This window comes from Leopardus geoffroyi, chromosome C3 (genome assembly GCF_018350155.1).
Source record: "Leopardus geoffroyi isolate Oge1 chromosome C3, O.geoffroyi_Oge1_pat1.0, whole genome shotgun sequence".
In the NCBI taxonomy this organism is placed as follows: Eukaryota; Metazoa; Chordata; class Mammalia; order Carnivora; family Felidae; genus Leopardus; species Leopardus geoffroyi.
This window is the reverse complement of record NC_059338.1, coordinates 88,963,285-88,985,778: the sequence shown is the minus strand read 5'-3', so window position 1 is coordinate 88,985,778 and position 22,494 is coordinate 88,963,285. Positions and strand designations below refer to the sequence as shown.

General features: G+C 37.2%; 1 long non-coding RNA gene across 2 annotated transcripts in view; it reads left to right on the top strand.

The window, feature by feature from the left end:
* The window catches only part of LOC123585527, a 130,752-nt gene that overhangs the window by 66,331 nt on the left and 41,927 nt on the right, over positions 1–22,494 (top strand). The window contains exons 4-5 of one of the 2 annotated variants that reach the window (XR_006706264.1): positions 4,366–4,460; positions 11,313–11,339. This is a non-coding gene — a long non-coding RNA (uncharacterized LOC123585527). The remainder of the gene's footprint in view (positions 1–4,365; positions 4,461–11,312; positions 11,340–22,494) is intronic. The other variant, XR_006706265.1, reaches the window with a different exon arrangement.

Genomic DNA, 22,494 nt, shown 5'->3' with positions numbered 1-22,494 from the left:
TTTTTCCTCTGGCCTGTGAGCTTAGCGTCCTCTTTCACTGTTTTGTTCCTCTTCAGGGTAGGGTCTACCACTGGAAACTGATGGTTGGTCGGATGGTCCACAATGTAGTGTATTATATAAATTTAGAATATTATCTTCCTTCCACCCTTTGTCTCATAGTTACTTACAGGATGCGATATAGAGGTAGAGAGACTTATTTCACGGAGATACGTATAAGCCTCTTAGCTTGAACATCCACTGAAGTTCCCCAGAGACTTTTCGTTTGTACTCACATGATATCGGTAGTGCCACCAAGACAATCCACATTATATCTTTTGAATGAGTGTAGCAAATTTGAGGGCTCCTCATGTAACCTAAATGATTTAGGAAACATACTTTGTGACTTCTCTTTGAATACTCATGACCTTTGGCAATGCTACTGGGAAATGTTTAACAACGGACTATGTGGGGGAAGTAAATACACCTGTTTGAAGCATTTGCCCATTTCTGTGGTGTAAACAGCCCTACCCTGGCCAGTTTTAAGCTACCTACATGAAATCACTAAAGGCAGAGTTGTGAAAAGATGTGTACTAGCATACCATTATATAGTACCCCACATGCAGATAGAATAGACATATAATGTGAAGAGCCTAGTAAAATGTAAAATGTAGTAAAGCAGTTAGGAGTTGGAAATGTAATTATATAATATAGTAAAATAAAGTATATTGTATTAACAGTAGTAGTATTTTTGGTATTTATCAGTATTTATTAATCTTATTAATATTCTTACCATTAATATTAATAGTATTATAAATAAAATGGGTCATCAAGGTACAAAAGAATAGCCTTTATTTTTAGTATAATTTATTTGACTGGAAGCTTATAAAATTCAATTTTTAGTAATGACTGTGTTTGACCACCAGCTCACAAAAATCCTGAAAATTTAGCAACTGTCTCTTGAAAGTTGGTCTGATAGAACTCCAGAACACTATTGCTCTTGGGGAAGAAATAGAAACCATCATGGTGACCTGGAAAGGATGTTGGATTGAGAGATGACTGACTCAGGAAATTAATAGTGGTTAAGGACAAAGGTTCAGAAGCCCAGCTGCCTGTGTCCAGAGCCCAGTTTCACTTGTGGCCTTCGACTTGAACAAGTAGCTTAACCTCTCTGAGTTTCAGTTTCCTTTAAGGTAAATAGGGGATTACATTGGTACCTAATTTACATGGATATTGGGGCTTTAAATAAGATAATGTTTGCACAGTGGCGTACATAGTAAGCGAACAATAAGGCTATTACTACCAAGTTTCGGCTAGGCCAGTAAGTGCGGTGTGATCATGGGCACTTTATTTCCTTCATTTTTCATATGTAAGATAAAGAGTTAAAGACAAAGTGATTTATAAGTTGCCTTTTAATTCTCAAATGTGCAACGATTAAGAACTAGAGCTTTTAAGTCAGATGGTCTAAATTCAGATTCTGGCCCTTATTGTACAAGCTGTGCAACTTTGGACAAGTTAATTCATCTCTCTTACCCTTTATTTCTTCATCTGAAAGTCAAGAAGCAACACAAGAATTTATTGCACAGAATGGTTTAAGATTAAAGTGAGGTACATCCCAATAAGGTTGTAGTTCACTGTTCGGCACACTGTAGGTACTCAATAAAGCTAAGCTGTTTTTTTAAGAGTATTAGTATCATTTTATAATATTTTAACAGTAGTAGTATTTTCATTATACCATATAGTATTAATATAGTATATATTATTAATGTACTATCTAATATTTTGCATACACATAATAATAATATTGGTATTATTACTATCATTTATTGATATTATTTAGTATTGTTAGCATTAATATTATTAGCATTATTAATAAGATGATCACAAAGGTACTAACTTTTTTTGTCTATGGTATGCCTTCCAAAGGAAGGACCATGTCCCATGGCGTCAAAATTAATATTAATAATAAAATACATAATGCTAATGGTAGAATGGGTGCTGTTACTGGGCATTTTCTTGATGTCAACCATTGCAGTAAGTGCTTCACATACAATTTAATTAACATCTTTGAATCTCAATTTCATTATTTATGAAATGGCTTTAATATCATGTAGAGTTATTGAGAAGTTTATAAGTGTTATTATTATTAGAACACATTCATCTCAGTTCCTAGAACAAAGCAGGTGTGTAAATAAATGATAGCTAGTAATCATAGTTATAATAATTGAATCTAATTTATGGGTTGTGAGAATATATTTTTACTTTCTGAAAAATGCTTATCATATTGCATGGTGCATTATATATACTAATTAATGGAAACTAATATGCTTATATAATAGAAATAAATGATGGGCACTTACCATTTACTATCAATTTACCATTGAGAATGGTTTGGTGGGTCAGGATGGAGGTCGGAGAACAGTCCAGAATACAGAGCTCAAAAGTGTTGTTGGAAAGAGTGGCTGTTGTGTTTTAATCTCTTGCTCCTGTGGGGGCGGAGGTGGAATGTGAAAATCTTTTCGAGAAGGGAAGGGTCCGGCAGGGTTCCTGCAGCTGGAAAAGGGCTACACATTTGCCAAAGCTGGATTATGAGGTGTTACAAGTGTATGGTAGAGGTGTTAGAATAGCACTGGCAAGAGGTGGCAATGCTAATAATTACTCTTTCTAGCCCCGTGGTATTGAATGAGGACAACTGGTTCTTTGGGGGAATCTGTGGAAAGCTGTGGGGTTTTTGCGGTTGGCATTTGTTTCTTTGCCAAAACCATGTCTTTTGCTATTTTCAAACACTTTCTGCTTCTTCTGTGTACCTCAGTGTGTACTGTCAACTATAGCTGTGTCCAAAACATTATCAAATTATTAATGACCCCAGTTTTCATGTCTTTGTGTTTATCCATTGCACTTCCTATGAATCATTTTCATAATTTCTTAAAATATCATCCCCAAGTCAGTCCATATGGCCTTCTGATCTCATACTTAGTAATAAACATGAGGACATATGGTTATAAACTGAAGTCTTTCAGGATGCTCCAGTTCATTATTCTGTTGCCCCTTAAAGGAACAGAGTGAGCTGATCCAAAAGGCCAGATAATAAATAAGAGTGATCTCATCCTCTCCCTCGGCATTGGCTGCCATCTCCTTGGGGAATAATTACTTAATAAACTCAGGCTTCCCCCTTCAATGGTTTTATATAACACAAGGATAGATTTTTAGAACATATTCAGAATTAATGCTACTCATATCTGAGATCAGAGAAGCCTAAGTAGATCTGGTTCTACTGAGTGGTATTGGGAAATCTTGGTCAAGCATTTTTCTAGAACAGCTGAGCCTAAGTTCAAACCCAGGGTGGAGTTCTCAACCAAATCAGACATCATGATTACATTCATAGAAATATAAACCCTAGGGACAGACCCAGAAAGATAAATAAAATTACCATATAAGGGACACACCCGTGAGCATATGCAAGTTGGTGGACATTGAGAAATATGACTATAAAATTTCAACAATCTGGTCATCAAAAATGCCGAGTAGAAGAATAAGGATATTCCATTTTGTTCATCAGATTTGAAAGCTAAAACAAATAATGCCCAATGCTCTTAAAATTGTAGTGAGAGGCATTGTCCTTAAATATTGCACATGAGAAAGTAAACTTTTCTACTGTCTTTTAAAAGGCTATTTCAAAATAGGAATCAAATGCCTCAAAATATATATGTAATATATATTTTTTGATACAGTAATTTCTTATCTGTGATGCTGTGCATGAGAAATGTACAGAAATACGTGATTGTAAAATTTATAATACTGAAAAAAATTGAAAAATACCTAAAAATCCACATAACTTAGTAATAAAAATAATGTTTTTGAAACTATTTCCATGGTATTTAAATTACTCAGGGTGCAACAACGAGGGTGAGCTTTATGACTTTAGCTATATTAAAACATGTGAAGAAAATATCTAAGAATGAAGTTATTTCTAACTAATGGGATAATGAGTCATTTCTATTTGAGTATTTTTTTAATATTCTGCATAGAGCATATAATCAGGAAAATTGAAGTAATTTTTTAAAAAGGATACTTAGTGCTCATCTGTAAAAACATCCTAAAATATATGTGGAGAGACACAAAAGAGAAACTTATGGACGTAACAGGCTATAAATTATTGGAGTAAGCTGGGTTGACTTTCCCAGAATTGAAATTGTTCTTTTCTCTCATTAATTACAAAATTGCTTTTAAAAAAATGCTTTCAGTTTCAAATACCCAGAGAGCTCAGTTTGAGGTACATTGAGTCTAAGGGGAAAACATTTTTAACAAGAAGAAAAGATGTCATTTTTTAAAAGGGTGGTTTCAAATGGGTTTGGCACAATTGAAAATGCGTCTTTGAAATGTGTTTAGTATTTCCAGACAAGGAGGAACTGTCACCTCACATTGCTTGTGAATCACTGCACATCTGGTCCTCCTGCCCTGGGACAAGAACTGCAGCAGGAAAAGTAAGACACTAAAAGACAATGGACATTGCTTTGCAATCAAATCTCAAGGAAGATTTCTTCCTTCCTTCCTTCCTTCCTTCCTTCCTTCCTTCCTTCCTTCCTCCCTCCCTCCCTCCCTCCCTCCTTCTCTCCCTGCTTCTCTCCCTCCCTCCCTCCCCCCTTCCTTCCTTCCTTCCTTCTTTCCTCCCTCCCTCCCTCCCTCCCTCCCTCCCTCTCTCCCTCCTTCCCTCTCTCCCTCCTTCCTTTCTTCCTTCCTTCCTTCCTTCCTTCCTTCCTTCCTTCCTTCGTGCTTGCCATGTTTGAAAAAAAAATAGCAAATGATGTTTCTCCATTCATGGGAACTTAACACTGCAGCCTGATGTATTACTCTGCAAGCCCTGTTCAGCCAACCCTCCGTGGAGGTGATGATAGGTTTTCTATTCACTTAGTCAGGTGAACTCACTCAGTTCACCAACTTCATCACAATTTCTTTGAAGGTTTCCCTGGCTTATTTGAGCGTGAAAACCTAGAACTGGGCACCTTCCTTGCCACTGAAATGCCACAATTTAGACCAGCTAAACTTTAAAGGTCAAGAAATAAAAGGTTCAGAGCAGCAGTTTTATATCAGTAGGAATTACTGGTTTAGTTAATTGTTTCGTTGTGGGGTTTTGGGTTTTTTTTTTTTTTTCATTTTCTTGTAATGTTTTTTGGAGTAACAGTCACTCTTTTTCCTATGACATAGGCAACACTGAAAATGATTTTCTGTTCGGGCTGGAAGTGTTCAGTACCACTCAGGGTAATGGTATCTGTTGGCATAGAGAAAGGCCAAGTGAGGTGGAATGGAAAATTTATTTTCCCTTTCTTTGCAATCCCGCCTTCCTGTTTCCCTCCCTACTGTTGGGTGTCTCATACGTAGCTTAGCTTTGCTCTGCTTCATATCTACTCATTTCAGAAATAATTGTTTTCTTTTGGGGGGACTTTAAAGATGAAAGAACATAGCTTGTCTTTAAAACAAAAACAAAAACAAAAAAACATGAGTTCTAATTGTCATTTTTTTCTTCTTTTCCTTTCTTTCTCCCTTCCTTTCTATTTTCGATCACACACTAATGAATTCCTATTATATGCCTTGGCAAAGACCTAGATGCTAGGAATATAAGAGAGAGGGAAGAAAATAATATGTCCATAATGTAATTTTAGTCCAGCATAAAAAATGAGTTGGAGAAAGATAAAATTGAACACAGAAAGTCCACTTGGAATTCCTTTGTAATAATCCAAAAAAGAGATGATTGTGGTCTAAACAACAGAGGTAGTATATATCATGGATTATTTAAAAAGGATTTAAAAGCAGAATCATGAGGACTTGGTAATTGATTGTAGGTGTTGAGGAAAGGAGAAAAAGACATTCATAAAGACTCTGAGGGTTATAGCTTAAGAAACTGAAAGATTGATGGATGGCACTCACTGAAATTCAGAAAACAGATGAAAATACAGTTTGTGGGGGGTAGGAATATGAGTTCAATTTTGGGAATGTTAGGTATTGAGAGTTTGATCAGATATCCAAATGGAGATACCTAATATGAAATTGAGTATAAAGGTCTGATACTCAGCACAGATATCTGGACTATAAACATATGGTTCAAAACATAAACATGACTGAAGTCATGGAATATATAAAAGGAATATATGGAATCACCCAAGGACAATATATAAATTGAAGGCCTAGGAGAAAATCCAGAGAAACTCCAAGGAAAAAGTTCATTTCGAGAAGACATTAGTGTTCAAGAGGCTGTTGATAGTTTTGTCAAACTCAGTTTGAGTGGTACCGTGGAAATAGGACCCGGATGGCAGGATGTTGAGAACCAAATAGCCCAATACACTATAGAATCTCCATCAGTTGATTCACAGGTGTTTTTTGGACAGATTTAATTATGATAAGCTAAATACTCTAAGTTGTTTGGAAAGAAGGCGGCAAATGCCATTTGTGCTTGACAACAAAAGTATCCTTGTCTTCTTTTCAGTTACTATTTTTAAAAATTAGGTCATTTGGGGGGCACCTGGGTGACTCTGTCAGTTGAGCATCCAACTCTTGATTTCAGCTCAGGTCATGACCCCAGAGTTGTGGGATCAAGCTCCTCACTGGGCTCTGCACTGAGCGTGGAGCCTATTTGGGTCTCTCTCTCTCTCTCTCTCTCTCTCTCTCTCTCTCTCTCTCTCTCTCTCCCTCCCTCCCTCCCTCCTTCTCTCTCTCCCTCTACCCCTCTCTCCCACTGCCCCTCTTCCCCACTCATGCTCTCTCTCTCTCTCTCTCTCTCAAAAAAGATTAGGTCATTTTAATTCTTAGGATATTTCTGATGATACAGCCTGGTGAGGGGAACAGATTAGTTAATTAAGAATTTTACTGTGCTTCTCAGTATGGGCATTTGATAAATTTCACATTGTATAAAATAATTTGTTTCTGGGCCTGTGAATAGGAGAGAAAGAAGAATAAATAGTTATTTCTTTCTACTGGGGATGAGATAAGTGGTATCCTCTAACTGAAATAAAATATTTAATTCTAAAATACAGTGAATAACATGGAGTTTACTCTGACAGAATAAATATATTTGATAGACGAAGATTGATAAACAAAACAAAACACACAAATTGAGTCCCACGTATAAATCATAAAGAACATAGTGCTTCTTAAAGAATAAAAAATAATCAGTGGTTATTTGTTCTTCTTCTTTGAATAATAAATATTAATACAATATGGTTGAAGTAAATTTAAGTATTTAGTTTCGAAAGATGGCGTGGGAATGTGTAGTTAAATGGAGAGTATGGCCAGCTGTTTCCTCAGGATAGAAATATCCCAGAAGTAATTTAAAAATGCTTCTACTTTTACACAGGAAGATTTTGGAGGCAAGCTCACTTTATGATTACTTTTGAAATTTCATGGATATTGAAATCGTTCCAAAATTGGCTGTAAGTTTTCAAAGAGGAACATTTGCATTCTTTATAGAATTTAGAATCTGTCATTCTTCAAAATATTGGTTGATGATTCAGAAAGGGTACATAGTCCCCCTTCTTTACTTATACAATGGGTTTTGTCCAAAAATCTCAAAGTACTTTATACAAATTAACTCACAGTCCAATCCTTTTAATACTTTGAATGAAGATTAATGAGACTCCTATTCCACATATGGTAACATGGAGTTTCTGGAAACCTTGGATGAAGTGAATGAGACATGACATAGCTGCCAGCAAGTTTGCAGATGAGCCAAGAATAGCAAACAAGATTTCTACTTAACTGTTTTAACCACCAGACCCACAAAAAATCATAGATATTAAATAATTAAAACAACAGACTAAAACATGGTCTAGAAGAGAAAGTTTTTTACTCCAAGTCTGCCTGTGTGTAAATATGAACAAATCTCTCGATGTTGATGGTCTTGGTGGTCTCATTTCCCTCTCTGGGGTAAATTGCTTTCTAAGAGTCCTTCTAGAACTTATACTCTAATTCTCTGCAGACCTTACTCTGGACAAGAGGTTTTGCCTGAAAATAGAATGGTTGAAAATATTTGTGGAAATAGAACTACGAGATGTTCTGGCGCATCTCTTCATTCTTCTCCTGAGCAATATTTACAGAATTCTGCCTCAGAACTACCTTCTTGTCCCTTTTAAATTACCATTTCCATCATTCCTTTCTGACAAGGTCAGTTACAAATAAAGCCAGTTATGATATTCTCTAGATCATTACATAATTAGCCTCACTCTTTATCCTTTTCTCCAGGGATAAAAACAGGTAAATAAGAGCAGAGTGGTTAAGAAGGAAGGTTCTGGAATCTTAGGAGGAATAAATCACAGCTCTGCAATTTAATTGGTGTGTGACTTCGGAGAAAATACTGAATTTATCCAAGCTCCAGTTTCTTCATCTCTGAGATGGGGGAGATAACATACCACTAATAATAGTTTTGCAGGGGAGTAAATGAATATAAAGAATGTAGCATACCTGATATATAGTAAATAGCCTTGCTTCTCCATCTTTTTTTTCTTTTATTTTTTTAAGTTTATTTATTTATTTTGAGAGAGCAAGAGAGTGAGAGTGGGAAGGGGCAGAGAGAAAGGGAGAGAGAGAATCCCAAGCAGACTCCACACTGCCCGATGCAGGGCTTGAACTCACGAACTCGAGATCAGTGACCTGAGCCAAAATCAAGAGTTACATGCTCAACCAACTGAGCCATCCAGGCTTCCCTTTTCTTACTTTTTGATAGATACCTACCCAGACCCCATTGTATGCCATCCTTTGTTATCACAAGCTAGAAATCTAGGAATTTCATTTCCCAGAATCCATTACCATCAGTATTCTGATTTAAATCCTTTAATGAGATGCATTTATGTGAAATTTTGAAGGCAGAAAATAAATAGAAATTAATGTAACTCCTTCCCCAGAGACAGGCAGGTGCATCAGCTTTGGTAATAGACAAATATGAGGTTTAACCAGTGGCTTTAATGAAAACCCCTAAGAATTACCATTTTAATGCCACAGGTAGATGAGATCACTGGCAGTGGCCTCCAGCAATTTCAATATCCTAATTTCTTGAAGGAAAACAGTAGTTTCACCTACATTTCACTTCTTCATATCTTTCAATGCTTTTGTAAGCACCTAATTTTCTAAATTAAATGCCTTCCACCTTGAATGGTTTCCGTTTTCTCGTTTAATTTCTGATTCAATTCTATCAGAGATTACTGAGTAAGAAAGATAGGAAAAAATAGTAGTAACAATAATAATTGTTAACATTTAGGTCTTTACTCAGATTATATCTTTTTAGTGAGCGCTTCCTAACTACCTAAAATTTCAACCCTGTTCTCATCTCCCGGCTCCTTGTAAATCTCCTTGGCATTTTTTTCACATTAAAAAAAATAAGAGTGATCTTATTTATTTTGTTTGTTGTATTTTCTTTCTGGAAAATTTAGCTCACAAGGCTGTGTTTTTTGACCATTTGTCTCATGGTTGACTCTTCAGCGCTACAAAAAAAAATCTGGTGCTTGGAAAATACCTGTTGAATTAAGGAATGGAATGTTTATTATCTATCAGATTTTATGCTAAGTGCCACATGTATATTATCTTATTTCATCTTTCTAAATAAATCATTCCAATGGCTATTATTATTATGCCAAATTTACAAGAACAAAGACATAGCCACAAAAGTGCTGGAGCAAAGGTATGAACTCAGACTAACTCCCAAGCCTATGCTGATAACCATGATTCCATGTTGAGTGAATACCTGCTCTTTTTCTAGTATAGAACTAGGTACTTGATATTGTCTTGGAATTCCATGAGGATACCATGTGCTATGTATATTTATTCCACTTATAAAATGAGAAAATCGAACCTTATGGAAGTTAAGCGGTTTTTACAAGGTGATATAGCAACTTAATGGCACAGCTCAGATCCTCTTGGGTCTGTCTGCTACTAAAGTCTTAGGACTGTGCATCTTACCAAACTAGGAAACATTTTCAAAGATCATCAGAAGCTTTCCTTTTGAATTCAGATAAAACATATAAAGAAAAGTCATGTTATACATACTTCCCATGAGTAAAACCAGAGAAATAGCTTTAAATCTGCATATACTTTTATTAGAACAGACACATTTTAGTACAAGGGAGGTCTTCTTGTCAGATGTTAATATAATCTTGGTTATAGCATATTATTTTCATTAAGCAGTAACTGTTTCCAGGGTGTGAGCCTATTTAGCTTATAATAGGACACAGTGTAAATACCATGCCCCCAATTCCAAAGCTCAGCAAAAACAAAACAGCTGTCTAATAGGAGGCATTTTTATAGGCTGAATGAACAGCTCACATTGTTATGGAAAGGCCAATTTTATGAAACCACACTTTAAAAAGCAAGTTGGGCCCTGCCTAGTCTCCTTTCCTTTGTTAGGCCAAAGAAGAAGGATTAAGATGCAGTCAGCAATATCTCTTAGAATGTATCTGGTTATGGATGTGTCCTTGGAAGAGACCCTGCCATCCATTAAGTAACCATATAAACATAGGAGGGAAAATTTAGCAAAATAGAAGGATGAAATGCTTGAAATAGACATTGCAATTTCCATTGTAGGGGGTGGGGGACCTTATTGTACAAAGCAGTGACTGCAGATGGCTATTCTTTATTGACTGGAGTCACTCATTTGCACGCAAGAGGAGGATGTAATTTGGAAATGAGCTGTCCGTTCTCTCCACTATTCCATCCCCTCCCAAGATTCCCACACTTCCAGTCATTAGAATATGTTAACTTGGAACTTGAGGATAAGAAAAAAAAATTTATTCATTAAATGCACATATGCCTCATTCTTCACTTTTGTAGACCTAATCTGATGCAGTCGGGTTTTAGCTCGTCTTTCCTTCTGCCATTCTGCCATGGTCATGTTTTTAGCTTGACAATTATTTCAGTTGTGGGGATAAAAGATCTTTAGTATACAAGAAAACATTTTTTTCCCCTCTGTGTAGTAATACTGTTGTTGAAAGTGGTCATGTCTTTGAGAGTATTTATGAGATAGAAAATTGAAGTAATTAGGAATATAAAGTATAGTTTAGTATCTGGATTTATAGAAAGTATCTTAGCCTGAGAATCAGCAGACCTAAATCCTGACCTTGGATGTTCCACTAATTAAGAGTATAACCTCAGATAATTCATTTAACCTTTCTGATCTTCAGAGTCTTTTTCTGTAAAAGATGGAGACTGTCAAGTCCTAAAAGCATATTATATTATCTTTTCACAAAAGAGAGCATACAAAGAAAAAAGTCAAGATTTAGACAAATTAAAAGGTTTATTTAACAAGTCATATTTTTATATGTCACCAGAACAATTTATTTATTTTTTGTTCATTCCAGGTCAATGAGGACTACATGAAGCCAAAGGTAGGATAGTTTATCTAACCTAGTAAATATTAATAATAATAATAATAATAATAATAATAATAATAATAATATCTGAGTTTAATTATGTGGACAGCTTAGTAAAATCAGGTGAGTTTGGGGTTTTGTAGACTTTATGTTCTTATTTATAACTACAGGCAGGCTTCATGATGTATGGCCCATATATTTACCTCTGGGAATTGAGAGCTAGAACCTTTATTTGTTCTTATAAAGGACTAACTATCATAATGATGGGATGGAACTTAACAGAAGAGGGCAAAGTGGTACATAAGATATTCCCCCACTGGAATAGAGTAGTAGCTAAAGCAGATTTTGAGGGCCCTGAAATTATATTAAATGTTTTTAAGTTGGTAAAGCCATTCAAATCAACTGTACTTCTAGGAGACAATGGTTTGGTAAACCAAGATTTGGGAAGCAAAAGATGTATCTCTGACAAGGTGAGCTGTGACTTGTCTGTTCCTTAACTCTTCGGCTACATCCGAAAAACATGGCAGATTTGAGCTCAGAGAAATATCTAAAGGGATAGATGGCAATAAAAATAACCACTGTATGTACTACATTTTTGTAAATTGGTCTTTTTGAATTTGTTCAATAGTTTGGAACAACATAGGTGGTGTATGATGCTAACATGGCTTCTCATACTTTGGCATTACGAATTGTCCATGGTTCCCAACTGGTGATAATGACAGGGAGTATTTGCACAGTTTAGACTTCAGTTGAATACTTTCTTTGGAGGGAAACTTTGGGCAGTTTCCCAGGTTTTATTGTTTTTTTTAATCAGTAAAATATGCTTTTAACTTGAGGTAAATTAATTTGTGTTATTTTGCTACAATTAAATGCGTCCAGCTTGGCAATTATTTTCCTTCTCTTTGAAAAAAAAGCATTTCTGTTTGTTTATTCTTTCTTTGTAGCTCAGAGGAAACCCAATCCACTTTGGAACAAGGCTTTTTAAGACATGGATATAATTTGGTGATGAGATAGATCCACACTATTCCCATGACCTTTCCTACTTTCGCTGCCTCCCTTGTGCATACATTTCATCAGAGGTGGAAATGTAAAACTATACAGTCAGTTATGTGTTAGGGGTCTCAAAAATATCTACACTAAGTACTCTTTTAAAATCCAATTTGGCAACATTAAAATATGCTGATTTAAGGGTTGATAAAATGTACCAACATCACACAGCCATACAAAAATATTATAATCCTTGTAAAGGAGTCAATTACAATAATTTTTTAGGAACATAATTTTTTTGTTTTTAGGTTGCAAATATTTTATTTACTTTTTATTTATATTTTTGTTATTTTTAATATAATTTGTTGTCAAGTTAACTAACATACAGTGTATACAGTGTGCACCTGGCTTCGGGGGTAGATTCCTGTGATTCATCGCTTACATACAACACCCAGTGCTCATCCCAACAAGTGCCCTCCTCAGTGCCCATCATCCATTTTCCCCTCTCCCCTGCCCCCCATCAACCCTCAGTTTGTTCTCTGTATTTAAGTGTCTCTTATGTTTTGCCTTCCTCTCTGTTTGAAACTATTCTTTCCCTTCCCTTCCCCCATGGTCTTCTGTTAAGTTTCTCAAGTTCCACAAGTGAAAACATATGAAGTCTGTCTTACTCTGAATGACATATTTCACTTAGTATAATACCCTCCAGTTCCATCCATGTTGTTGCAAATAGCAGGATTTCATTCTTTCTCATTGCCAAGTAGTATGCCATTGTATATATAAACCACATCTTCTTTATCCGTTTATCAGTCAATGGACATTTGGGCTTTTCCCATAATTTGGCTATTGTTGATAGTACTGCTATAAACATTGGGGTACATGCACCCCTATGAATCAGCACTCCTGTATCCTTTGGATAAATTCCTAGTAGTGCTATTGCTGGGTCATAGGGTAGTTCTATTTTTAACTTTTTGAGGAACCTCCACACTGTTTTCCAGATCACTCAAATAACTTTTTTATTTCTAGATTTCATTTGAGTTTATCACAGGCTTTCTCAAAGTATGTTCCTTTAGGAACATATTTATTTAAAAATATGTATTTATTTAAAATATCTATTTAAAAAAATGTTCCTAAAGGAACACACTTTGAGAAAGCTTGTGATAAACTCAAAATGAAATCTATATTATATTTAAAAATATGTTCCTAAAGGAACATACTTTGGTAAAGCTCTGATAAACTCAAAATGAAATGTAGAAATACATGAGTTATTTGAGCGATTCAAATAGCTCCATAACTTTACCTGTGTTTGTTTTATTTTTATATTGTCAGAATAGCTTTGCTTATACCAAAATATGCAGGAGGACTAACTCAAGGAATTAATAACTGAGATGCAGTCAGGTTTGTTCTTAGCCTTTGTAGCTTTATGGAAGAACGCAATGGGAAGTGGGAGACAGCATGTCCTAATAGAGACTCCAGGGGGTTAACCATCATAGTTCTTATATTTTTTGTTCAATCACTGCCTTTAATTTTAATTCATACAATGAACTGATTTAACACCTATAACATCTGAATTCCTCATGGACATGTAACGTCAGGCCACTTTCTTTCCAGATTGAAGTCACAGGATCTTTTTTTAATTCATTTATTTAAATTCAAATTAGTTAACACAGTGTAGTATTGGTTTTAGGAGTAGAACCCAGTGATTCATCACTTACATATGACACCCAGTGCTCATCCCAACAAGTGCCCTCCTTAATTCCCATCATTCATTTAGCCCATCCACCCACCCACCTGCCTTCCAGCAATCCTCAGTTTGTTCTCGGTATTTAAGGGTCTCTTATGGTTTGCCTTCCTCTCTGCTTTTATCTTATTTTTACTTCCCTTCCCCTATGTTGATCTCTTTTGTTTCCTAAATTCCACATATGACTGAAATCATATGGTATTTGTCTTTCTCTAACTGACTTATTTCGTTTAGTATAATAGAATCTAGTTCCATCCATGTTGTTGCAAATGGTAAGATATATGCCACATCCTCTTTATCTATTCATCACTCAATGAACATGTGTGCTTTTTCCATAATTTGGCTATTGTTGATAGTGCTGCTATAAACATTGGGGTGCATGTGCCTCTTTGAATCAGCATTTTTGTATCCTTTGGATAAATAAATAGTAGTGTAATTTCTGGGTTTTTATATAACGTATCTCCTACTATAAATGTTTTTCTGGGCCTATCTCTGCCACTACATAGTAAACCTCAAATTTTATCGCTACACCCTCTAGGTAGCAGTTTTATTATCGAGAAACAGCAGGATAGGAGTAACAGACTAATTCATTCCAACATTTTTTTTACAACAACTCTTTCTATTCTTCAGATGAAATCTTAGGTGGAAGCCTGGTAAGAAAAGTTAAATATTTTTTTTAAGTAGCATTGTTTTAAAGACACAGTGACTCCCTAGCAGGTGGGAATGGGGAGCTGAAACCAAGACTCTGGATAACCCAGTTAAAATAAAAGGCCTTAGCAGAAGTGTTCCCTAAGGTTTTGACTATAAACCTTATAAATTATGTTTAAAGGGGCGCCTGGGTGGCGCAGTCGGTTGAGTGTCCGACTTCAGCCAGGTCACGATCTCGCGGTCCGTGAGTTCGAGCCCCGCGTCAGGCTCTGGGGCTGATGGCTCAGAGCCTGGAGCCTGTTTCCGATTCTGCGTCTCCCTCTCTCTCTGCCCCTCCCCCGTTCATGCTCTGTCTCTCTCTGTCCCAAAAATAAATAAACGTTGAAAAAAAATAAATAAATTATGTTTAAATACGGCAACAAATACTATGTGAGAGAACATATATATCATTTAGTTTAGCCTGTAACGCATATGCTTTTAGTACCTAATCAAGAGTGCCTAATCCAGAGATCATCAATGAATGTGCTGGTTGGGGATGAAAAGTCTAGAACTGGATTTGGATCTCAGGAAGTTTATCCTCCAGAAGTGGTGACTTTGTTTAGCTACTTGTATTTGGATCAATCACTGCCACTTTGATAATTAATATACTGGATGTCAGAAATGGCTCGTTTATTGGTGAAAATAGCAGATTGTTGACAAGAGTGATTAATGTTAAAAATGAGTCCTTATTATGGAAATGTAAATATTCAATGTATGTGTATTGGCTAAAATATTTAGGAGATACTTCCCACACATGCATGAACAAAAAGAACTCAAGGAGGGTTTGTAGCCTACACCCTTGGAAAAGATGTCCTAATCTAAATCCCCAAAGATTACTGTGTCCAGCCTTGAATTCTGGAGGATTTGGTTGTTTGATTCAGCTGTAATGGTGACAATCCTGGCTCTGGAATGTTGTTATGTCTGCTTCTAGAATATTGCTCTTTCTTCCTCAAGTGAACTTTTCTTGCAATTTGTGAAAACAGAATTTAAAAGGATAGTGAGTTAAGACTTCCTCAAGCCAATGAACAGGTTGCATAAATAGTTTTGTTTTGGCTTTCTAAGCATTGTTTTGTGTGTGTTTTGTTTGTATTTATGGCAGAATTTAGACTGAGACCTCATTTCATTATAACTAATAGCAAGGCTGTAGGTGGAGTAGATATTTCTGACTCAACTCAAACCTCATTGTTGGTCACTAGCAGAGACAAAGTAGCTCTTCATAACCAAGTTGGCTCAAGTCCATTTACCATCGTCTCTCATGGCTTTAAACTTCTTTAATTCAAAGAATAAAAGCATAATGGTAAAATATTTATATACCCCCTCAAATGCCATTATTTGACCCTGATTTAATCATTTGTGCCTGTGATATTCCTGAAATAACTTGTTTTGGTTCCAAGCAAACTTAAAGAATTACCTGACAACTACTTTTGAAGCATTTAATAGATACTGTTTACTACAGAAGAAAAATATATGATCTTTTTACTTAACAACTTTAATATTTAATTGGTGAGACCAGATATTTATATAGAAAAAACTACTTGTAAACTATGAGGAAGTATATAGTGAATGAAAAAAAATGATAAGAAAATAAATACAGTAATAATTCAAAGAGAGAGATAAATCTGTGACAATTGTGACCAAGGAAGATATGAGTATTGAAGCAGTTCTATCATATGCTTGAGATTTAGACAGGACTTAATATAGGCAGGAAATTACTCTAAGAGCCTTTGGGAACAAAGACGGGTTAGACTGAACTCACGAATTCCTCTGAAACGCAAGCTAAAGAACTCAGGTTCTAAAGTATTTTTGGTATATTTTTCTCCAATAAATCCCGTTCGTTCTGGGAGGGATGCAACCTAATACTTTCTGAGAGCATAGAAACCTGGCTCCGGCAGAGTGTTCCTGGAAGGGCATTATGCTTCTGTGAGATTTAGTAAATGAAGAAGATAAGCCTTCACACCACAAGGGCCGGCAGGAAGTTCATCCCCTTCTCCCACTTTTCAGGTACTTGCTAGGAAATAACTTTTGGTCATTTGCCCAGAACAAAGTAAAGGCTGAGATCGTGAAATTAACCTGGCCAGTGTTTTCCCAAGATAGGAAGCTAGCATTGAAGTTAATGAAGGGTCAGAGGGCGAAACTCAAAGACATCCTCCCCTGACAGACTGACATTGAAATTTCAGATGTTTGCGAAGCTCACCTCTCTTTCCTCCCTGTAACCCATCTCCTTCTTCCACCTCTCCCTAATCTCTGTTTTCCTATGTCATTAATCAGAAAAGTCTGATTCCACCGGAAGTAGATGGGCAGGGTTGTAAATTCTTCCATGTTGCAATCAAACATGCAAAGAAAAAGTGACTTCTTTATTTCTCTATAGCTAGTTTGTGAATGCACATCTTAGTAAGTAGATGACTTGGAGAGATAAATTTATTCCAGGTGGATTTATTCTAGCTGGGTATTCTCACTGTGATTTAAAAATGTAAACTATTTTTCTGCTAGGGTTGCTTAGGTAATACACAATATATCAGAGTTCTGATGCTTTCTCTCTCTTCAAGAAAACAGCTGAGATTATGGAAGGGAGGTAATTTACACCTTATTTAACACGGTTGTGTTAGTTGGAACCTTTGGGAGGCAGATGCTGAAATAACAGGAGTTCAAGGGGTTTATTTGGAGACAAAGCCTGTGGAAACCAAAAGAAGGAGGAAACAGGACTGAACAGGGAAAGCCTTCAGGCTGCAGATGTGGTACCTGTGAAAGGCAAGAGGGGAGAAAGCAGGACTGGGTAGGAAGACTGCATGTGGATAGGACAGAGTCCCTGCCAATCCAACAGCAAACTCTCGAGGAGAGTTCACTGTTAGAGGGTCTTATGCTGGGCAGAAATGGCCAGGCCCGGGTACCTCTGCTACATTTGGTCATTACAAGGAACTACCCAGAAGAAAGTGCTCTTGTCTCAAAGGGCAAGTGATTCTGAAATCCCAAGGAAACTGTCAGCTGACTACCCGCTCTACAACTAACGAGAGAATTCTATGTTGAGCTGAGATCTGAGGGGCACACTTCCAAGTTCTTTGGATTCTTGGGTTTTTATTGGTCCTGACAGATGACACTACCAAGGGGCAACTGGTGCCATTCCTAGGGAGTCTGTCTCTCTCTTCTAATGAGGCTGCCATAACTTGGGGTCTTTTCTTCTCTGCCTTGATCAGGACTTACCAATCTTCCCTGAAAACTTGGCCACACATTGGCTTTCAGTATGCTGTGACATGGTCTGGCAAGATCCTCAGAGAGCTATTACATGTCCTTTACATGTCCTCATGGTTAGGGGGGAGGGGCGGGGAGCCCAAGGGAATCCCTGAATACATAAAAACATGGCAGCCACAGAGTTGCCATTTAAGACACTGAATGCCATGTAGAACATGAATTTGAACTTTTTTAGTGCAAGCCTGCCCCCAAGTATTGCACAGGACATTCATACAAAAACAAACAAACAAACCCAAACAAAACTAACAGGCAAAAATTCATTCATTGATGCAAAAGTCACTGCAACCCAGTGCCCTGTATTTTTATTTGCTAAATCGGCCAACCCTGGTGAGTGCCTGTACATATTTAAGCTCAGATTCTCCCCTTATGTAATCACAGTGAATCATCCTACCTGGTTCACCACTCCAGGTTGGGAGAGAATAGCGTTCCAGGAGCTAGGTTTCCAATGTCCAAAAACAGGCTGAGCTAAAGCTCTTCTCCCCACTGCCGACTGCTTTGCCTTTCTCAGATTTTGGCCTGCACAAGGGAGTTTGGGAGTCACTTCTCATCACCTGAAGCCCTCTGTTCTCTTCCTCTCCTACTTGACACCATTTATTTGGATTAGAAAGAGTGGGCTTTGGGCTCTCCATTTCCTATTTTTCAGAATCTACTTCTGCCTATACCTAGCACTGTAATGTGGTGAGTGAGCCTGCCTTTTGCTAGATTCAAAAGAAATTTGAAGTATTAGAAAATCCTTCCTTGTTCAACAAAGCCCAGTAATTATTACTTTTGTCATGCTAAACAGATCAAGAGTATCACATTTATTCACTTATTCATTTAGTATTTATTAGATACATACTATGTGCTAAGCACTCTTCTGCTAAGACAGAGAAGTAAACAAAAAAATGAAGTTACTCTTCTCATGTAGCTTAGAGTGTAGAGAGTTTAAAACTCAAAGCTGATAAAGGAAGCTTTGATCCAGGCAGTACCTGCCTCCCCTTTCCTCATGTAAATTGCCTCAAGATTCCGCTTTGGTGGTAGATTACAAGAAAACAGAACATCATGTGGGGCAGGTCTTGGGGGCATAAAAAATAGAGATTTGATATTTGGGAAAATATGTGAGTTTCAGAGAAATAAGCTCTCTATATGGGTGTCACCAAATCCTTTGTCTGTGAATAACAAACGCAAGATATTATTAAAAAGGGGAGGTGTTCTTGTTTGTTTAAGTAGGAATAGAAACGAATGGGGAATGTTAAAGAAAACAGAGGATCCATAATACTTGATGGCAATAAAGCCTTCAATAATTGTATTAGATGCCACTTCGTGTCACCACTACCATAAATGCCCTGTAGAATTTTTAGTGTGTTGTATTTGGCTTTGGCTCAGTTATCAAATGATTTATGCAACAACTATTTGTTGGTCACCTACTATGTGCTAAGGAGAGTGCAAGGCTCTGGTGACATAATGATGTATGAAGCATACTCTCTACCCTCAAAAAGCTCAAGTAATGAGGAGGAGGATGTGCAAAATTACCAAAATAATAAGAGTATGGTGGAAATATGGAACAAGGCCACTTAGTAGCACTGTTAGCTTAGTGAATTCAGAGCAATCTTCATAGAGGTAGTAATGCTTATGTTCCAATGTAAGTTCAAAACAATTTTCTAGCTGACAGATCCAAGAGTGAATGGCATTCCAAACAGGTTTAGACTTTCTATTGACATAGGACCTGTAAGTAGCTCTGTAATCACAAAGAGGTTATCGTGAGGGTTTTGTGTATAAAAAAGAAGATAAGCCACTTAAAGAGCTTACAATTTTCTATAAGCGCTAGATAGCCAAACACAAACTTTGAGCAGGGAGGTAATACAGATATATATTTTAGAAAGATCACTCAAACAATTGAGTACTACAATTCTTCTCAAACCTCAGTGGCCATCTCAATCACCCAGAGGGCTGGTTAAAACATAGATTGCTGAACCCCACCTCCAGGGTTTCTTATATAGCATGGTTAGGGGGACCCATGATCTATACTTGTAACAGGTTCCCAGGTGATGCTGAAACTGCACATCTCAGTGCCTCCAAAACTCCAGGATGGAGTCAGGCAGGACCAAAGGAGGGGCCACAATTAATGCCATGTCTCTTTTTTTCTTTTTCTTTCTTTCTTTCTTTCTTTCTTTCTTTCTTTCTTTCTTTCTTTCTTTCAGTTTTTTTAATGTTTATTTTTGAAGGAGAGAGAGAGACAGAACATGAGCAGGGGAGGGGCAGAAAGAGAGGGAGACACAGAATCCGAAGCAGGCTTCCTCCAGGCTCTGAGCTGTCAGCACAGAGCCCCATGTGGGGCTCAGACTGGCAAACCACGAGATCATGATGAGCAAAAGTCGGATGCTTAAACCGACTGAGTCACCCAGGCTCCCCACGATGTCTCTTTCTTATAGAATTTTTTTACTCAATCTTTTCAATAACCTTTTTTAAAAGTTAATCTTTGCTATTTCCCATCAGTGAACATTCTCTAGGTTGTAGTCCATTTTCCAAAGAAATGCATTATCTGCATTCTTACGAGACAGGAAAAAAAAACAGGGGAAATAAGGAAAACTATATTGTGGTTCAAAACAAGTTTTTTAAAGTGAGGTATTTTCTGCCCTCCTTTTTCTACCATGGAGAAATGTCGGGCCTTAGCTGTTTCATGAGAGACAGCAGCGTGTACAATGGCTTTGGAGCCAGACAAACATCTGTTCATATGAAACCATGAGCAGGTCCCTAATCTGCCTCAGAATCAACCTCCTCATCTGTAAAATGTAGCTAGGAAGCCTGTCCTCTCAAACTTAGTGAAGCAATAAATGAGATCACATAAATTCAATGCAGATACAAATTAGGCAGGCAGATTATAATGACTCCCCTCCTCTTTTTGACCTAAATAAAACTAAAGTGTGTGCATGTGCTCATGTGTGCAGGTGTATGTACGTTCATATACATGTGCGCGCATACGTGTGTGTGTGTGTGTGTGTGTGTGTGTGTGTGTGTGTGTGTGTGTGTATGTGTGTGTGTATACCCGCACTGGAGGAGAAGATAGATTGAAGTCAGCAGAACTAGAGGCAGGGTCATAATTAGATATAATTACTCTTTTTTACGGATAATTTTTACTGCATCTCCCCCCCAAAAAAAACTTTTAGAAGGTTAATCTCTGGCATCAGTGAAAGTTCTTTAGATTATAGTTCTTTTTCCAAAGAAATGCATCATCTGCATTCTTAGAGGTCAGGAAAATACATGGAAAACATACAAATAAACATTTATGCATATATATGTATACGTGTGTGAATATGTGTTTTTTGTTTTCTTTCTTTTTGGTACTGTAAGGAGCGAGCACTTATAGTGGGGGAAGCAGCAGCAGGGGTAATTTTTGTATTTCCCCTCCCCACACTGCCTGTGAATTCCCTCCATGTTTTGACTTACCTCTTAGCTTTCTTGGGGTTAACTGTGCTTAAACCATGAAGTCAGAAAAATGATGTCAGCCCCCACCCCCACCCCCCAGGAGCCCCTGCACACACACCATGCCTGGGCTCTCATCTGTCCCGGGAACCTAGAAGACTCTTTGTTCTTCTGGGTGGGTGGGCTCCTGGGAGGTCATTAGAGCCTTAATGACCCTTGCTTTGGGAGGACAGTATACCGTGCCTCATGGTCACTTCAGGACACTGGCTCCCTCACTTCCCATCTGCAAAGATACCCTGGTTCTGTGAGCCTGGAGTGCGAGGCTGCTCCTCACATTATTCGAAAGGGAAAGAATGACGAAAACCCCTTGCACACGATGCAGTTCAGCCCTGAGAGTCTGGCTCTTGCCAAGGACATGTCCCCCACAAATGCTTACCGCACTTCTGAATATTCCCATTCAGAACCTGACATGCGAGCCACATTCGGTTTTCTTGATTGCTTCTGGATGTCATTAGTTGAGTCATTTTTAATCAGATAATGTCATGCATATTCCTATAAGTGATTCTGCCATTGAGGAGCTGGTTAAAAACTGTACAGCAAAAGTCAGCCAATTATGTAAGGCAGCTGTGATGTGGTGGAAAGAATACTGGAATTGTGTTTCTAAAAAGCTGGTTCAGTCCTAAATCTGCCCAGTAATTTAGCTGAGTGAACTGGGGCACATTATTAAATCACCTCATTTTCTTCTCTTTAGAAGGGCACAGTGATTGATGCTTCTATACCAAGGCAGACTCAGTGAAAAATATATGGGACTGTATATTAAGTAGTATATCATAGGTGATGTATTCTGCATCATATATGATGATTATAGACATAGAAATTATATATATAATAGAAATAAAAATATATGATGATTATAGAAATTATAGAAATTATTACATCACCCACCCTGTACTCTCAAACTCACTATGACCACCTAATCCCAGCCACAATTTCCTCTTTTCTGTTAGAAGCGCAGTAATATTTGTACTACTGTGAAGATTCAGTGAGAAAACATACGTGAAATGATTTTGTAAACTCTAAAGTATGATATAATCATATGACTTATTACTT